The sequence below is a fragment of the Platichthys flesus genome, chromosome 9 (assembly GCF_949316205.1).
Source record: "Platichthys flesus chromosome 9, fPlaFle2.1, whole genome shotgun sequence".
Lineage (NCBI taxonomy): Eukaryota > Metazoa > Chordata > Actinopteri > Pleuronectiformes > Pleuronectidae > Platichthys > Platichthys flesus.
Window position 1 is genome coordinate 923,381 of NC_084953.1, and position 15,286 is coordinate 938,666.

At 45.6% G+C, this 15,286-nt stretch overlaps 1 protein-coding gene across 4 annotated transcripts in view; it reads left to right on the forward strand.

Moving 5' to 3' along the window:
• Nucleotides 1-15,286, forward strand: part of mast2 (microtubule associated serine/threonine kinase 2) — a 102,372-nt gene that overhangs the window by 41,768 nt on the left and 45,318 nt on the right. The window lies entirely within an intron of this gene.

Here is a 15,286-nt window from a genome sequence, read left to right on the forward strand (position 1 = left end):
ACGTTTCCAGATCATAGATTATCCGACTGTTAGTCTTAACTCCCTAAAAAGCCAATTTCTTATAGAACAAAAATAATGCTATATTATATAGAGCTTCTATTTCTGATGAATAAGAATATAGATGTCCGCAACTTCAGCTGCGTATGAAATCTGAACTGGCTCCTTTTTAAATATGAAAAGAAAAACCCCAGCAGTACATTTATCGAATGTTCTTATTTCATCGCTGCTGCACATACACATCAGATGCTGTCATCCCAGCTTCATGCTCTCAGGGCTTCAGGTTTATGGATGGAGCGGCCTCAGTGATGTTGAGTCAGCAACACCCCCCCCCCCCCCCCTACACCCCCTGGTCCACCCTGGAGAGTGGCTGTGTAGAGAGACATGTATGATTGAGACCATTTTTCAGCCGTTGCTCCTTCCCTCTCCCTCCGAGGCCTCCAGGAGGAACCAGGCTTTGAGACGGTGAAGCCCTGAGCTCTGCCTCAGCTGTGTTCAGGTTTAAATAGCTCTGAGGAAGTGCACCTGGAATGGGGACAGCAGGCATGGAGGGGGGGGGGACAAGACGACCTGTATGTGCCGAGCTCAAGTTTAGATTCCTGCACCTTTTCTGAGAATCATGCTACTGCTTTCTCACAGTAAATAAAACACACACTCCAATCCCAGCTTTTTAATGCCTTAATGAAAAAACACTGACGTCAGTTTAGCTCATAAAAAGTGAGACATCTGGCTTTTACAGTAATGTCCTCAAAGCAATCCTTAATGGAAGTGACTCGACAGAGCAAACAGCAGAGACATCACTGCTCCTTGTTCTGTGACCAGCACAGAGTTAAATATAGTGGAATAGACCCCGAGGTGACCTGTAGGACTCGTTCACACCTGGTTCAGAGCTTCAGACTCTTCAGTTCAGTCTGAACCTGAACATCAGGTGTGAAAGGTTCCTCAGACCAGAAGAGGAGTTCTGGGTCTGGATCATACTGAACCAGGGTTCTCTCTGAAACTAGAACCAACAATAACATTATCACTATAACTGAATCACAGAGATTAGTGTGGATGTTGTGTGTTTCTGTTAGTCCCTGGATGATCCCTTTGCTGAGTAGACAAACCGAGACACTGATGGAAACTGCTCATTTGTTTGTGTGCACACAGCGGCTCAGCGTGTGTGTGTTTGCTGGGAGTGGACGTCCTCTGGCACGTTGTGTAGCTGTAAATCTCTTTTAGTGGCTGCATGCCCGACACAGCCGGCTGCAAGGATTACAAACACGAATAAGAGCCTGAAACTCAGCCTGTTGGAGGCGAGCGAGTTCATCACAGACCCAGCAAACCTCATCCTGCTTATGTTAAACAAAGGTAGAAGGTTGACCTCTGTCCCGAGGGTCAGAGGGAAGACCGTGATGAAACTCAAATCACAAGACCTCATTCTCCAGGGAGAAGGAACTGGATTTCTGTGTTTCTGTATTATGGCCCAATGGTCAGTCGACATCTTGTGGGCTCTGTAAATATCCGTACAAGTTCATTCTTGTTGTTCATCCACATTATTTATTAATTAGGTAGAATAGTGGTTTGATAAGTAATACATCATTGGCTTTATTTCTAAATGACAGATGTATAAACATATTCAACTAAACATCATCCTAACAAAGGACTAAAGTCTGTCCTTGAGACCTTCGGGGGACACACAGGCTCTTATTAGCCTCCCGGTCAGATAGCATATAGCCTGAGGTCAGAGGTCACCTGTCCTCAGCTGCTCTGATGGACAGAGGACGATACCAGGCGGCGTCATGTTTAAAGAGCAAACATAGAGCTGAACGCCTCCACTCGACCCCGTCAGTTAGAGACAGTGAAGAGTCAAACTGATAGTGGCTGCAAATAGTCCCAGTGTCATTCTACTGGAGTGAGGGGGGGGGCTCTGTTTGTGGTTCCCTGTTCTATTCCTGGTTGTTTGGGTTAGAAAGGAAACGGGAAGGAACAAACAAATGACTGCATCGTGTTTGAGACGTGCAAGTGAATGAGAGACAAAGACTGAAACCACTTTGAATCCACAATATCGATTCAGTTTTAAAACACATCACTGCTGCTTCATGAGCAACATGAGCAACATGAGCACGTGGCGTCAACACAAAGCTCGAGTTCAGTTTGAAAACTCCAGGTTGTGATCGTTCGTTAATCATAATCCAGGTTCTGTTGGAATGATCATGAGATTGATTTGAAGTCGTATCGTAGAAGCAATCAGCTGCATAGTAAACATCTACTTCCTGTTTACGCCACACTACCAGTGTACGCGGCCGGTCATGTGACGTGTTATCGGATCAGCTCATCTGGAGGTTTCAGATTTAAAACTAGAACTCAACTTGTCTCCTGTGTCCACACTGATGAGTCACTTCCTGCTCGTTGGTAGAAACAACCACCAGACAGAAGAAGATGGCAGCCGTCTGTGGAGCCGTGGAGCTTTTCAAAGGGACTGGTCTTGAGTGATGTCCTCAGTTGAGGACAGCTTTGTGTGTTTCATGATGCTGGCTGCACGGCTGCTGCTTTATTTCTGCCCATGTATTTGTTGCGTGTTGATTTACAACACAACTACACTGACACTTCAACGTGTCCTCAATCTCCTCTGACCACCTGGACGCTCACACTCCTCCCTCCGTCTGTCTCAGGTGACTTTACACTGCCCTGTGTGTGTGTGTGTGCGTGTGTGTGTGTGTTTGTCGTGCTGTTATGTGAGAAGCAGGATTAGCGCTGCCATTCACAGCTCCAACAGAAGCAGGCGTTTTCTTTCTCTGAAACAAAAGCTGCTCTGTTCCCGACTCCGTGTTCGACCCAGAGTCTTGATGGAGCTCCTGTGCTGACTCCGGTCGTCTGCTTGGTCCTGACCCGGTGTCCTGACCCGGTTTCCTGACCCGGTGTCCTGTCCCGGTGTCCTGTCCCGGTGTCCTGTCCCGGTGTCCTGACCCGGTGTCCTGACCCGGTGTCCTGTGGGTTCTAGAGACGAGTCCTCCCTGAGGTGACGTCACATGTCTGATCAGGACGGTCTCATGAATACAGGCAGGATTCCTGAGCCTCTTGCTCTTTAGGAGATTCTGGATGATGACTCTCAGGATGATGGAGAGATTCTCTTCTTTCCCTCCTCCATCCCTGCTTCCTTCTTTCCTACCTTCCTTCCTTAACGAACCCTGACTTACCCAGGATATATGTCTGCTTTAACCCTGACACCTCCTCCTCCTCGCAGCTCTTTGTGAAATCTCAGCAGCTCAGGCTTTGACTCTGATCTACAGCAGAGAAACGGGGTCAGAGTAACGGGTTGAGGAATTTAACAAACCCACAGAGAGAGAGAGAGAAAACACAGATCAGGCTAATTGACGACAGAATCCGGCCAATTAAAAGCAACAAGCAAATGGCCTTTATGGATTAAGGAGTGTTAAAGTGCTCGGCTCACTGGGAGCGGACCTCAGTCCTCAGTCCTCTCACACGGTGTGTGCTGTGCCGGTGATGCCGTGTCCCCGGCTGCTGCAGGCTGAGGACGAGCCCGGCAGGGACAGCAGGTCTCTGGCCTGCAGACGCTCGGTCAGCTGGTACGGGTGGAGGTTAAACATCATCAAGGAGACCAATGAGACGCTCTCAGAGTTCCAGGTAAGATTGAGCACATGTGGAGTGATCTACTGAACATGTGCCTCCGACACGCAGCTCTTCATCCAATCACAGCTCAGGGGTTAGGGTCAGGGATCAGGACAACCTTCTCTCACTGTCGACCGCCAGCCGATCAGAAACCTTTCCATTCTGGATGTTACAGAATAAAAGCACCAGAGATTCTGGTTTGATTCATTCAATAAGAAAGCAACTCACTTTATTTGAATACTATTTAATTAGCATAAAAGCGTTGGTAATTTATTTAACTCTATTTAACTTAGAGAAGTATTTTTAACGTTATTTTAAACTCTAACAGTAGTAAAATAGTTTATTCCAACAAAATTGCATATAAATTAATTTGAACAGGTTTATGTACCTTTATTACAACTGTGCTATACTTAACTTTATAGTTAGCAATATTCAACTTTACTGTGACTGGACTTTATTTAACATCATAACAGTATTTATTTAACTTCATTACAACAGTACTTAAAACTTAAACATTACAGAACTTTATAACATTATTGTTATTGTATTTTTCACTCTATTCACTGTAGAAGATTTCTGTTTCCGCCCGTGACCCCTGACCTCTTCCGTGTGAATCCGATGACAGATTCAAACAGAGTCAACAGGTTGATAAGTTTATCTTACAGTAAAACCCAGAGAGACTCATTATAAACTGAGTCTCTAGAAGAGATTCATCATTTTCACATTTGGTGCTAAAGTGTCAACAGAAATCACAATAAATCGTGATATGAAATCTCCAAAGTATGAGATCGGGAGAGGAGCGGGTCACGGTCACTTTCCTTCACTGAATATCTGGCAGAGGAAAGATTTTCAGCAACAAGCAGTAGAGAAACATCTTGTTCCCTCCGGTTGTTGAAGTTTCTGTCTGTGGTGAATCGATATCCTGCTTCTATTAAGTTGAGCAATAACTTGAGACGTGGTTTCACTGCTCTGCTGACATCACAGCAGCTGCTGCTTCTCACCGGCCCTGAGAATCCACCGCTCCACTGCCACTGCTCAGACCTGTTAGAAGTCGTTTCAATAATTGATCACAAGAATGTATCAGTGGCAGCAAGAGGTTTTAACCCCCGGCTGACCCCATCAAAACCTGTTTATTAAAAAGCTGATGCACAGTATTGTCCTTCTCTGAGCTTCTTTTATCAGTTTAACCCTCAGACCCCACCCTGCACAACCTTCATCTTCTTTCTCTCCTCACCCTCCTCCTCCTCTCTCCTCCTCCGCCTCCCCTTCAGTCTCCCTTTTATCTGCCGTCCTGCGGGCAGACATCTCTCCACATGATAAAAGCAAAAAGCCCAGAGGGTGGCGAGCCTGCCGCCCTCCTGCCAGCGAGGCTCGGGGAAACGAAGACAGTGAGAGAGACGCACATTCCACTTCTTGTTTCACCCACAGTAACCTCGCTGACAAAAGAAACGAGACGTCTGTGAACCTCGTCTCCCTGAAAACATAAACGTGTTTTTATATCGATCGTTCTCGAGCCTCTTCAGCCTTCACGCTGATGGGATGTTCGGGGGTTGATACCAAAACAGTGTTTTCACTGAATATTTGATTCCTTTGTAAGAGACACAGTGCACAGTGTGGATGAGCTGTAAACAACACGGATCTGTCCACAGCAGAAATTACACATGTGATGAACTCCAGAACACGTCTGGACCCTTTAGTCCCGGCTTATGATCCTCGCATCAACGTGGACCGTGAAGCCAATATGCTGAATCCTGTTTGCCTGCATAGGACCGTACAAACTGTGTGGATGTTTTAACTGGACCCAGAAGAGGCTTCTCTCAGTCGGACTGTGACGGATGGTTTCTACAAACCACAACACGTTTGACTGGTGCGTTCTTTACTTCAGATGAACCGATGCCACTACGCTGCTAAAGGGCGAAATAGATACATTTTATTTTGGTAAATGACTTTGACTAATGAATGAAATGACTAATTTGTGTTTCTCTGTTGTCGTCGTGCAGAGTTTTGATCCAGTTCTTTGTTTAGTTTCAGGCATGTTTGGTCCTTTTGATTGATGGACGTAATTTCATAGCCTGAACGAAGATAATACAATTTCACCCTCTGCAAAAGTTTGTTCCCATCTTCCCACAGTTGTTTATTTAACCTCTCTGCTTAGGAATGCACCACAAATCTGTTAATTAATTACCCATGATGCATTGGGTGAGCTCAGCAGATGTACCCCGGCTCCGTCTCGAGGGAAGTGAAAGCAGCCAGTGTTTGTGGCCAATCAGGAGGAAAGATTGCGGTGAATGATGCAGCTGGAGCGACATCAGCAGCTCGGGGGGCGGGGGGGGACATTTCCTGACTTGCATATCTGATCTGGAAGTTTCTCAGTGTACAAGAGCCGCGGCACCGCACAGGGGGCTGCTGTCAGAGTGTGTGTGTGTGTGTGGTTTGTGTCTTTGTTAGATCCATTGTTGTACCTCTGTGTTGTGTCTTTTTAACGGCCATGCTGCTGTTGATCATCGTCTTCCTTCCAGATGTGAAGCAGTGAAGCCTGAGCAGACACACAACAGGCTTCACTGCAGCAGATCTGAGTCCACATCAGACTTGTCCCTGAGACGTCCACACGTAAACATCCACTACACAACTGACAAACTCCAGCTCCTCCTCCTGTATGAGACGGGGATGTCCCCCCCCCCCTCTGACACATAGAGGACACAGAGTCGGTTGTAAGCAGCGATGAACTGAGTGAGACGGACAGAACGAGAACACAGTGTCTGAATGAGGTCAACGGTCATCAGTCCACTACAGCATCACACACACGCACACACACCTGGAGTCAGGACCACTCAGTTAGACCTTTATGAACGTCACTGCCAGAAGGGAAGACACAGAACTCAGAGGGTCTGTGATGAATCCGTCTGTTCTCGAGGTCGGAGCTCGTTGAGCCTCAGCAGCTTGAACACGGCTCAGAGCGTCGAGCTGGACTTTGGCTGCTTGTCGTTTGTTCTAGAAAGAAGAAAGGGATGGAGAGAAGGAATGAGCAGAGGGAAGGAGAGTGGGAACAGAGGTTCACTTGTTTGTTCTACAAACTCTTCACTCACTTTCTCTTCACCTCTCTCTTCCTGCTTCTTCACTTTCTCTCTTTTGTTTAAGTCACTCTCTTCTTGAATGTCGCGCTCCCGCCAGTGGCCTGGATCGGCCAATCAGAAACAAGCTATGAGCTCATCCGGTAGCCACGGCGACCACAGAGAATAGTATGAGCTCATCCTCTGAAAAGAGAGAGACTGAGAAAGACATAGAGACGGAGAGAGAGAGAGAGAGGGGGACAGAGAGAGAGAGAGACTGAGAAAGACAGAGAGACGGAGAGAGAGACACGGAGAGAGAGACGGAGAGAGAGACGGGGGAGAGAGACAGAGAGAGACGGAGAGAGAGACCCGACACCAGCTTCCTCAGGGAGTCGTGTTTCAAAGAGTCGGACGGACTTCGATATCGGGTTTTGCTTTTATTTGAATCACTGAAATATAATATGATAGAAGTACTAGGACGTAGAAGAAAAAGTAGAAAAAGGTGCAGTCGAGTAATATTCTATATGTGTAATGAATATTAAAAAAAAAACAATATCTCAGTGTAATCATTAAAAATCAAACTTACTCTTATACTGTATGTATGTGTGTGTGTATATATACACACACACATACAGGCGGCTGGATCTACATAAACATACACACACTGTACACAAACCAGGATCCTGACTCCCAAAAATGCAACCAGCTGATATCACACAAGATCCCACCAGCCCCCCCTCTCCATTCTCATATGATAAAAGATGTAAATGGAAAAATGTAACATCCCTCCTCCTCCTCCTCCTCCTCCTCCTCCTCCTCCTCCTCCTCCTCCTCGTTGTCTCTTCATGTCGAGTTCATCCACACGGCTGCATTAGGCCGGCAGGCAGCAAACTTCAAAGAGTGTGAAATTGAATGTCTAGACTACACACACACTCACACAGACACACACACTCACAGACACACACAGGGCTTCTTTTGCCTCTGGTCTCTGTCTTTTCTTGCTCTTTCTAGTCAACAACAACAAACACAAACCCGTCTGTTTGTTTGAGAGCAGCTTGTTATTTATTGATTTGATATGAGGCAGAAACATAAAAACCTTTTTGATGGATTGATTTCAAACCTTGATGTTTTACACCGGCTGCATCTTCATCATTTCCTTACAAATATAAATCTATTACTGCTTTTTCCAGAACATGTACATTTTCTTATTCATCACAGAAAACACAGTGAAACCTCCGCTAATCAATATTTTAAATATTAACGATGTATGAAATATCCTCTGATGTGTGTTATGCTCTTTGACCAGCTCTGCCGCTCCACAGAGGATTTACAGCACATCTTAATATCTCAGATTGTTAACCCTGGTACTTAATTCAATAACTGCAGCATGAAAACTCCATCCACATGAAAACTATAGTTTTACTGGTCTTGTTTTCCAGTCTTTTGATCAGAGGCTTGTGTGAACTGGTCTTGTTTTAGATTGAAACTCTTGGGTTTGTGGTTTAGTCTGTGAATTTAAATGTGCAGCCACATTAAACTTTCATAAATTATAGATTTATCATAACTGCAATAATGTATATTATGTAACAGGGGCCTCTGGTTATTTTACATAAGAACGTTTTTATAAATCCTTGGACACAGTTTGTTGATGCAGTAACTTTCTCCACTTTGGAGTCTTCATAGTTCTCTGTTCCCTCAAAGGTCCAAACTGTCGAGACACTTGATTTGATAAACACCACAGATTTAACGAAGATGACCTTTAGCTCAACGTATCGTGTTGTTTCCTTGAAGTGAAATAATCTCAGTCGCAGACTTTCCTCAGTTTCCCCTCAGAGGTCGTTTCCTCTGCTCGTGAGCACAGCGGCGTTACGGTGGATGAGCGGATCGCCTCCAGAAGCTCGGGGAGGAATCAAATGGCCGAGAGCCAGCTGGAGTCCTGTCTCCTCCGGAGCAACCGGAGAACATGTTAATTGGATTTCTTCTCCCATATGTGAGCGAGCTGCCCTGATTAAAACGAGAACTAAAATCAGAGCGTTTTGTCAACGTGATGATGATAATTACTCAAGTCCCCGGTGGCCGCCCGCTCTCCTCTGGAGCGTGGAGCGACGCTCGCTCCTCCTCCTCCAGCCCAGATTCTCCCGCTCTCTTTTATCTTCCCCCCTCATCTGTAATTTTCGAGGCTACCCGCCCGTCACTGAACCCTCACCCGCAGTGAGCAGATCAGCTCGGGCAGAGGGGGAGGAGAGGGGGAGGAGAGGGAGAGGGCGAGAGAATGAAAGAGCGCTCGCATCCACACGGATCACATGTCACTCGTTCTCCTCGCCGCTTCCCCTCCAGGGAACCACCTCCCTCTTTAACTGTCCATCAAACTCCTTTGTCTCACTTCCTCCCTCTTTTTCACTCTCCTCCCGCCATCTAATTATGAGTCTTCCTCCTCCTCCTCCTCCTCCTCCTCCTCCTCCTCCTCCTCCTCCTCCTCCTCTCACCCATGTTCTCCTCCAGTCTGATTAATCTCACTACAGAAGAGAGAGAATCTAATGTGATTGGGATCCTGTGATATATTTTTCCCCTTCCATCTCTCACTGATCACACTTTGTATTTGTAAAGTAGAAGTTGGGTTGAAACTTGGACGGTTTCTAAAGATGGACACCTAATCTCCACTTGTCTCCAGAATGAAGCTGAGATCTGTGAGACACAAACATCTTGAGCCTCAGACGTGGTTCAGAGTCTGAGCAGCAGCAATCTGAAGACAGTCAGTCTCAGCTGTCAATCAAGACGTCTTCAGCCTCTCTTTATATCATCAGTTTGTTCATGTCCCACCTGCTAACATGGAGGAGGACGGTCTATGACCTATACTGCAGCCGGCCACCAGGGGGCGATGGAGATGTCATGACTTCTCGTTTGCTGAGCCGTCATGTCGTCCATGTTAATATACAGTCGCTAAAAGACTGATGATGGTTCAATTATCAGAGGCTGATGAAAGAATCATGAGCAGGGATTGATTCTTTTCCTGCTCTTGAGCAAGGCACCTTAGACAACTGCTTGATAAGTCACAGCTGGGTTTCTTATTTGTTTCCTTTCCGTTCAAATCAGTTGTTGTGGGTCGATTTTGCTTTTGATAGAAAATAAACTCAGATGCTGGTGAAACCTTTGCTGTTATATCCTGTGATGAACCTGGAGATTGAAGTTAGACCTCAGGTGAATCGATGGAGAGAAGAAAGTTGATTCTCTGCAGCTCTCACTGTGAGGTCCTTTGGGTTTCTTCATGTTCGGGTCGATGTTGGTGTGAATCGTCTCAGCGGGAGAGAAACAGCTCGCATTGTCTCTGATAGATCCAACACACACAGACACACACAGACACACACCGACACACCCACTCTAACACACTCACTTGTCAGCAGAAAGGTGCAAATTGAAGCAGTTTTCGTCTGAATGAAGCGGAGTTGACAGGCGGAGCGGTGCAGCTCGTCTGATAAGAAACTGAGTGCAGGAGTGAGGGGGGGGGCTCTAGTCCAGAGGGATGAAGAGAAAACGACTTCATTCTTCTCCACACATATAGATCAGTCTGTTTCTGTCACACTCCTGACTTCAGGACTTCATTAGAGCAGAGACGTCTGGAATCTGGGTCACCTCTTTTTAAAACCACTGTTTGGTTCTGTATGAAAACAGCTCACGTGTCGGTGTGTTGCTCTCAGATGAGCTGCTGTCACTCAGGAGAGAATCCCATCAGGCCGTGAGCGCCGGTCGCTGTTAACACGGCGCCGCAGCTCGGGGTTCAGCCGCCTCCGGGCTCAACCATCTAATCAAGTCGTCTTATTAGTCATTTTCATTTCCATTAAATTCACCTGCTCTAATTTTCTCTCCAGGCAGCGACTGTCGCTTCGTTCTCACAAACGTCCTCTGGGACATTTCCTTTTGATCTGGAGAGCTTTACCCACAATGCTTCACTCACTCACGTGCAGTAGTTACTTCTGGTTTCAGCAAACCAAGATGGCGCCGAACAACATGTCAGACTCCAGGCGTCAGAACGAGAACTCATGGTTCTATCACACAACCCTAATTGATTGGTAATTGGATATTGATAGACTTTGAAATATTGTGCCTCTTTTTGTCTCGCATGCATAAAAACACACAAACACACACACACACACACCGAGCACAATCTGAATACACAATCCCCTGTCAGTTCAGCTCAGCAGGTTGAAACAGACACCAGACAGCTCTTTGTTTTAATTGTTGTAGCTTAGCTTGTTTCAAATCCACCTGCCAATCACAAACACACACACACACATACACACACACACACAGACACACACACACACACAGACACACACACACACACAGCCGCTCCCTCACTGTACTATCTGCAGATAAAACCTTTTCACTGATGAGTCGCAGTTTTTCATTTGAATGAGTAAATTCCAATTAGGATTAGTGTTTTCTCTGGCGCCGCTGATAGCAGCGTTAGCATCTCACTGGAGGAAGTGTTGTCCTCTGGAGCTCGTGATAGACAAACTGATGAGGCCAGATTACTGTTCTTAAGCTGCTGTGTGTGTCTGTGTGTGTGTTTCTTTTTGTGTGTCTCTGTGTGTGTGTGTGTGTGTTGCTCGTAGCTGAAGCTAATTAGCAGGTTTCCTGTGCGTTGGAGGGGACGGGCACCGACACACTGTCTGGATAATTGTCCACTTCTAGAAATCCGTTTGTGTGTTTGATAGAACCCACAGCTGCATGTAAGATGTCCTGCAGTGCACAGGAAGTGTGTGTGTGTCTGTGAGTGTGTTGCTCTTACAAATGACAAGAGCAAATGTGTAGAAACACTCCGAACCAACACTCATCCGGACTCACATACTCAGAGGTTTTTGATTTGCCACAAAGCTGAAGTTGAGATGATGGTTTCTAATAAAATGTTGTAATTCAGGTTTTTATTAGATTCATTTAATAAATTACAGCCAGAAAACCTAAAGTTGCCAAGACGAGCAACAGAAAGCAGCTTCCATTAAGGTGGAGCAAGAATGAAAATTTGTAAGATATTATATTTCTGTAAATCACCTCATTGTCTTCACCAAAAATATTATGAATTATTAAATGAGACGAGGCAGCTCTTGTTTCTGTAAAATAAAATAGAATGTTTTCCTGTGGTCAGGAAAACAACACGTTCAGTTTGAATTATAAGACGTCTTCTGCCTTTAATATTACACATTAATAGATTATATATTTATAATATATTCATTATGAGTGGTCCTCTTCCTTCACTTAGACGGTGACACACAAACAAACATATTCCACTGAGTGAAGACAATAATTGTCTGTTAGTGGCATTAGAGGGAGAAGAGTTATATCTGCTCATTTAGAAGATTAAAAGAAAAACTAATGGATGACATCCCCCAGTGACACACACACACACACACACACACACACACACACACACACACACACACACACACACACACACACACACACACACACACACACACACACACACACACACACACACACACACACACACACACCCCCACACACACACACACACACACTATAATGGAGATTAGTTGTGTTAATGTGTCAGTGTGTGGCCCAGGTGAAATGTGTCTGTAAGGGTACAGTGTGTTATACTGGGACACAGACACGTTGTGCACCATTAACCACACACACACACTCCATTAGAGCCTTACTGGTCCCAGTGGTCCTCTCTCTGTGCCTCGGCGTCTCTCCTGGCGCCCGTTAAACGCCGGAGGAGCTTTCATCAGGACGCCAGCAGACAATTAGCTCATTCACTTAACGCGTCTTCATGTTGCTGCTCAGGACGTCTCAGGAACAACTGGTGCTGAAGGTTCACATCAGAGGTCTCTTCACCATTAAGATTGAATTAACATTTACATTAATTATATTAATTAACACCCAGATATTAGTTGGTGGCTCATATTGGAGGCATAATCTTTAAATTCTACTTTCACAAGTTTAGTTCCACGATGTGTTTTTTAATTTTCTATCAGAGACGTGAACTTGAATTTGAACTGAACACATCCTCCATGTTTCACACTCGTCACTGGACTTGCTTCTCCTCGTCAGTTGGCTTTTTATTGTGGTTCAGCTTCTGTCGTTGACACGGATCATTTCCTGTGCAGATGTTTCTTCTTCCCAGTCGTGTAGCTGCTTCATGAGCATAATCACTCTCAGATGTTTGATTTCCATCAGCTGTATTAATAATTCTACTGACTGTTGCTCCGCAGCAGATTAACTTCGACATTAGAGCTCCTTGTTGCAGGTTGAGTCTTGTGTCCCTGTGGTAACTGTTCGTTTCTCTCTCTTGGTATAAAACCAACATCCAGGTATTTTTTAATCTGAATCTGTCTTTTCTCTTTCTGTAAAACACTCAACACAGTTTGACGACTCCTCCAGGATCTGAGCTTCATGTCTTGATCGTGGGAGGAAGTGGCCTCGTGGCGTCCATCTTCATTTTCACATATCACGAGGAATAAAGTGTTTAACCTTTTGATGCAACATTCATTCTTCTGTCTATTAAATTAAATTATATTTAAATAACACATCAAACTAAGTAACAGATCAGCATTTCATTATAAAACCGACAGGACTTTATTTTCCAGTCATATTTAATTCACTGGTTTAATCTGGTTACTGTGGACATTAATCTGTCGCTCTGTTCTGCACCACTGAGGTAAATCATCAGATCCTTTAACATCTCAAGTCTTGAACCTTTTCTAAAATGAAACACTCCGGTTGTGCTGCTGTTTGAGTTTCTGTCCTCGTGCTTCATGGTTCTGATCTCGACCCAGATGTGTGTATCATCCGGAGCTGATTAGATTCAGACTGATCCCTGTCCTCAGGAAGTTGATTCACTTTTCTCATGATCTAAATAAGAGTGCAGCAGCAGAGTGACGTGTTTGAGGCTCGGTTCACGTGTTCCTGCACTTTACACACTAAGCATCAGTGTTCATTAGTGTGAGTCTCTGCAGGCTCTGCCCTGCGTCTTGTGTGTGTGTCTGTGTGTGTGTGTGTGTCATCGTGGAGTCTCTTTGTTATCACCCTTCTCTCATCAATATTCACAGTGTTGATAATGAATTCCTGCTGCCGGCTGCTGCAGCTGTAATTGTCTCCGGTGGAGCTCGGCTTCCCTGCGTCCTCCTGTTAATTGCGTGTTTTTAGCTCAACTAAAACATGTTATTATGATCGGGCCCCTGGGTGGAGCAGCTAAATACACACACACACTTATAGACTCACACACTAACACACTCAGAGGAACACGACTCGCACGGGGCTCTCGGCTGAAGGTCTGTGGTAAATGATGCTGGAGGTTCTTCTGCCTCTGGATAAACATGTTATTATCCTCAAACTGTGGTTTTTAATTTGTAATTTGGAGAACTGATCCAAGGGGACTCTACTTGTCTTCAGGAGCTGAGACACAATCTGATGTGTTGATGAGCTCTGATTCATGAAGTGTTGTAATTGTAGTAAATAACACAACGTGGACATGCCGGCTCCTGGAAATATAGCCAATGCATCTCTATCACCCCCTGGTGGCTGGCTGCAGTATAGGTCATAAACCTCCTCCATGTTAGCAGTTGGGACATGGACAGAACTAACACAATCAAATTAGACGTTAAATAATTGTTTCTCAAAGATGATCTTCAAACACTCCTTCACAGACATCTGCACATCCGTGGTTTCATTTCTGGAAGTGGAGACGCGGCGTCCATCTTTATTCACAGTGGATCTAGAAGCTCTGCACCTCAGGCTCCAGGCTTCAGAATCGTGTGACCAACAAAACCAACTTTTTAAAATGTGAATATCCTCAAGTGTGTGGAGGATGTTGTCGTTCCATTGTTCTTAGAAGGAACCGACTGTGAAACCTGCTCTCACACCAGCTCAGGGTCACGTCGCAGCTGGAGCTCCCTCAGCTCCACATCACGTCTTCTCAGGTTCACTCTGAGCTGTTAACTCTTCATCCACTCAGCCTCTCCTCCCTCACTCCGTCTCTCTAATTACATTACCCTCCCTCCCTCTCCCTCTCTCTCCCTCTCTCCACCATAAAGCGTATTATCTACTTCTGTCTTCCATCGAGAGCGCGTCGCTTCAGGCTTCAGGCTCCGTGTTCTGCTCCTCACGCCACCACGGATAATTGCATCATAGCTCGTAGCTTTGTGCCTGTTTGGCTTGTTTAACACAAGTGTGTGTGTGTGTGTGTGTCCCTGTGTCCGTGCATGCGGGCGTGTGTGTGTGTATTAGCCATTACTGTTTTATTTAGCTCCCCCTCTTGGGTTGTTTTTGCAGGGTGGCTGTGGGGTGAACATCCTCCCTGAGGACTCAGATCACAGTTACAACAGACAAACACACACACAACCACACACACACACACAGACACACTCACACAAACACACACACACTCAGTGTAATGTAATAAAGAGTCGGATGAGCGTGTGTGGGCGAACAGATGATAAGAGCATAAAGTGCTTAAACCCACTGACAGACCTCCTCTCAGCTCTCTGTGTTCTGACAGACAGGCAGACGGGTGAGTCGCCCTGGCGGGGGGGAGACGTGAGGGAGGGAGGGAGGGGGGGAGACAGGTCAAAGGTTAAGAGGTTGGTGAGAGTGGTGAAGATCAGGAGACA